The sequence below is a fragment of the Tachysurus fulvidraco genome, chromosome 4 (genome assembly GCF_022655615.1).
Source record: "Tachysurus fulvidraco isolate hzauxx_2018 chromosome 4, HZAU_PFXX_2.0, whole genome shotgun sequence".
In the NCBI taxonomy this organism is placed as follows: domain Eukaryota; kingdom Metazoa; phylum Chordata; class Actinopteri; order Siluriformes; family Bagridae; genus Tachysurus; species Tachysurus fulvidraco.
The window spans coordinates 3,013,728-3,018,727 of record NC_062521.1 but is presented as its reverse complement, the minus strand read 5'-3'; positions in this window follow the sequence as shown (position 1 = coordinate 3,018,727).

Here is a 5,000-nt window from a genome sequence, read left to right as displayed (position 1 = left end):
TCTTTCTTCCTCAAGATCTATGGCCTCTGATATTATTCCTGTGCACACGGGCTGTAGTGAGGGATGTAGTGGCCCCACTCCTCCGTTTCCCAGTGATATTCGGCGGTGTATTTGCATACCGGCGACAGTCTTAAGCTGTATTACATGCCAGGGGAAAGTGTTGGAGGAAAAGGGGCTATACATCCAAAGTGATGAAGTGTTTAAAAATGTGTGAGAAGCAGACTCATGGCAGCGAGCGCGGTGGGATCATTAAGTCAGCTCGGCTTCAAAGTGCAAACGCAGGCCTGAGAAAGCCTATTACCAGCACGGCAAAGCTGAACACTCCACTAAACACCGCGCTGCTTTCATGTCTCCTTTCACCGATAACGCCATATCCGTTTAAGATGTAAACAGCCCCTATTGAGCGAATAAATTAAATAAACACGCCGCATAAATATAAACAGACGTTCCTGGAGGTAATCACATCAACGAAGAATAGTCACCCACATGGAAAGCCATGAGGATGTGAAGAAGAGCTGACAAGGGACCTGGTTCTGTTTCATTACAAAATAAATAAAATACTTTGCAAAGAGTCAGAAATAAACGTAAGGTGAAGGGTGGATAACATACTAAAGATCACACTGAAGCAATGTGGTGCATTTACTGAGATAGATCTGCAAATCCGAGTGTTTAAAAAGTACATGTTTATTATATGTAAGGCAAATAAAACAGGTCAGGATGTGATGTCACAGGAAAGTGATGACTTTGGGTTAAATCTCAGAGGGTTTTTTTTTTTTGTTCTGTATTTTATTGGATTGTTTTTCTAGCTTCAACAAACTTAGATACTCAGGCTTAGAGTGTCTGATTTTTTTTTCTCTGATTTATTTATTTATTTATTTGATTAGTTTATTTATTCAAATTTTACATTCAAATATTTATGTATCTCCTTAAATTAGAAAATCTAAAAAAGTCATCTAAATGAATTCTTTTTTTTTTTTTTTAAATAATTTATATTTATTTTTTATTCATGATCTATATCATTAGATTATTATAATTTTTTTTCTTTTAAATGTTTAATTCAATTTAATAATTTTTTTTTGAATGTACTTAATAATTTGTTTTAATATTTATATACATTTTCTTCCAGCTGCGGTTAGAATTAAAATTTTTTGTTTTTATTTAATTATTATTGTGTTTGCAATTTAATTATTATTTTTATTTTTTGTTTTTTTTTAATAATATTTACTTTACTGCTGTATCTGACTACATTATAACCAGTCTTCATTTCTTTTGAGATTCTAAAAAAAAATCAAATCAAATCAATTCATTTAATAAACGAATTCCTTCTTTGTATCTTCATTTGCTTCTTTTACATATTCACACGTTTTGAAAACCAACATTAATCCAATCTTTACATACGTAACACACCCTCGTGCATCGCTGATATGCAGCCGTACAGCTGTTAACGTCTGTCCTTATCGGTTTCTGCTCTCTATGGGACAGTTTATCGCAGAAACCTGAGACTGAATGAAACACAAGAAAGAATCATATGATCCAAATGTTAAACGTGAAGAATGTCAGTGGCGTGCTTCTTTTCTGCATATATAAACTATAGAGAGATACGCGTGCTATTGGCAGCGTTTAGCTAAACTGATGACCTTTATGAGCACCGGGTGCCAAAGTTCACGAGCCTGGGGCTCAACGTGCTTCCTCACAGGGGGTGTGTTGGACTGATAAGAGAAAGTCAATGCCACACACACACACACAAACACACACACACACACACACACACACACACACACACACACACACACACACACACTTCTATTATGCATATGCATTGTTCTTTTTCTGGAATAAAATATATTAGATAAATAATCATGAACAAAAATACATATATATATATATATATATATATATATATATATATATATATATATATATATATATATATATATATATATATGAATAATTCATGAATAAACATAAGTCCAAATTAGCATATCAGCAATAATGAGTCTTTGGGGTTTTTTTTTTTTTGTGGAATGGACCAAATTCTGATTTAACCATCGCAAAGGTTCTAAATGAGGTTCTATCTAGAACCCTGAAGTTGTATGTTGGTCAGTAGAACAACAAAAAAAGGTTCTATGAAAAACCTTTAAAAAGAAATAAAGCTTTTTTTTTGTTTAAAACAGTTCTAACATTCATTGCAGTTGAATCGGGTGCCATTACTTTTTGGAGTTTAAACTTTGTGTGATTGGTGTTTATGAATTTGTAAAGATTTAATAGTCTGGTTTTTTTTTTTGGTTTTTTTTTTGTAAATAGGGAAGATGGAGGAGTTTCGCTTTAGGAGTTGGAGTTGGTCTTTTTTTTATTTAATTTAATTGATTTTCTTGTCTGAATTTGAACCCGTTGGAAAACGTGGAGAACGAAAACGTCTAGTGTGCTACAATAATCTGTTATATGATGCTAACAGATCCGCAACAGATTCAGATACGACGTAAGCGACGTTTTGACCGAATTCGTTTCATTACGATGACGTTTACTAAATGTATAATCTATTAAGAGCGAAGTGTTTTTGGATTGTTTTAAATAATTAAAAGTTAAAGGTTATGATCGTGTGTTTGAGGGCCGAGCCGAAGAGTCTCTCGAGACGCTTTAGAGTAAACATATTTTTTATATATTTTTTTTTCAGTGTTAAAGGTGGTACAAATAAAATATATTAGCGTCATTCTCACTGGAGGTGATGACACGTCATTCTATTGATGATTAAAGTTAAAAAGACTTTTTTAAACGTTAGCGAAGAGTCGGACGGATCGAGTTCATCCGTGGAAGTCGAGTCGGGTCGAGCCGAGCCCACCGTTGCTAGGCTTTGTGCTATTTTTGTGTGAACGTGCAAATCCGTTTCACGTCTCTGGAGTTATTGCGGCTCGTCGCGTTAAACAAACGTTTAAAACGGGTCGTCGGTGAGAACAGAGCGAGCCGTTGTTCTGCTGCTCTTCATCTCTGCAGGACGTTACGGCTATTAGCAGTGTAGCAGTAAAAGTCCACTTGGTGCAGGTGTCCCAGGGGTCTGAGCACCGAGGGGTCATTGAGCCGGAGCTTTGCTTTACTGTCACCATCACTCTTCTGGTGAGACGTGTTAGAGAGGAGGAAAAAAAACCCCTCCTCAGACCCTATCTGAGCAGAGGAACCCAAATGCTCTTACCAGATGTTCCTCCTGATGGATCTGTGCTCTGGATTATGTGCTTTGCCTCTTGCACTCTCGTCGTGGAGGCAGTTTGTAACCTCGACAGATGGGAAGTGACATCGTATGATGTCAGGAAACCGCCGAACGCCGTCTAATGATAATCACGTGTTAGGTGTTTTGGTCTCACGGCTACACTAAAGGGCATCTTTCATTCAGCCTGGGGTGGAAAATCTGATACACTGAGGTCGAGGTTTTTTTAATCAACGAAAGGTTACGTAGATACGAGAAATGACGCTTCTTGGACATTTTTGATTGACAGATTGACCTTTAAAGTATGTGTAGCGCTGAAATATGGAGATACAAAAGCATCCAAATGTAAGAGATTTGTTCGTATTAAATGCAGGAACCTACTGTAGCGTTGGCGTTTTTTATTCCCGACTGTGGGTGTGTGAGTACGAACGCGAGCGTGAGGATCGTCGTCGAGCAAGAAGTCAACAGTTGTTAAGGTCACATGTTGACAGAAACCATTTGAATTACTTTCCAACATTCGGCGCTGGTTGTCAAGCCAATTTTCGGCGCGTTACGCCTCTGACTGCAAACGCCACACGTCGGCGGCTTTGTGAACAGAGAAGGCAGGGAACATTCAATATTTTAATATTTGACTAATCATTTAATTATTCCACCCACTCAGCGAAGGGATTAAAGCGATCCTGACAGTCAACGTAGCACAGAAACACTTACGGGACAAAAGACGAAAAGAAAAAAAAAAGAAAAAGGAGCGCTATACATTAAAGCAAACACTTGGCTGAGGTGTGCAGCGGGTCGGTGCTGAACGGTTAATCCGTGCAACGTGTAGGCGGCGTGATTAACATTCCTACAGCTGACACCCTGCGGAAAAAAATAAATAAATAAAAAAAGAGACAAATTGCTTTGAAACTGTGAATACTGCAGGCTTGTGGAACTATGAAGCTATGAATAATTGGCAGAGAATGATGTGCTAGCTTGGATTAGCAACTCCAAATGCAGTTTATGACTAATTGTGTTAAGTGAAAATAAACTGCCACTTTTGTTCCCGGGATAATTAGGCTTTTAATGTTTGCTGGAGTGATTGTGATTCTTTTTATTTTCAAGTGAGCCCTCTAGCTTTCCTAAAGGGAAGCAAGCACAGTGTGTAAGGGAGAGAGTGTGTGTGTGTGTGTGTGTGTGTGTGTGTGTAAAGAGAAAGCTGGAGGAAGATAGCTAGCTAAAGGACTTTTATTATTAGGTCGTCCTTAAAAATATTCTCGTTTGCCGCGACCCGTTTTTAGTAAGTATTGTAAATATATAAGTTGCCTAGGGTTAGACGAAGGCTACGTTCTTTCTTTTAAATAAAAACCCTTGACGTCGTCTATGTTTACACTGTCGGTTACCGGATGCCACACTACGGCCTGTGCGTGCGCTTCGTCTCATTCACTGTCAGAGTCGGCGGTTCTCGCTCGGTAACGATGGCTGCGGCTGCAGTAAACAAAATGTTTGCAGTCACCGTTCAAAGTCGTACGGGTTTGGGCGCCATAATACATCTAAAAAAATACATTAAAACAGCTCGACACCGCTTTAACTTAGCACGGAGTTCTGGAAAAACTGTCCAGCATCAAAATAAGGTTTGCAATGATGCGGCCGAAGGCACGGGTTGAAGACCCGGTCAGTGACGTCACGATATGCTAATTTGTTTAAAGTCATACCTACTGTACGTAATCACCATCACCAAAATGGTACTGCAAACCAAAATATTTTTAAGGATGGCCTTAGTGTGTGACTCTTTGTATTGTAGTAAAAATAACACACACGCTTT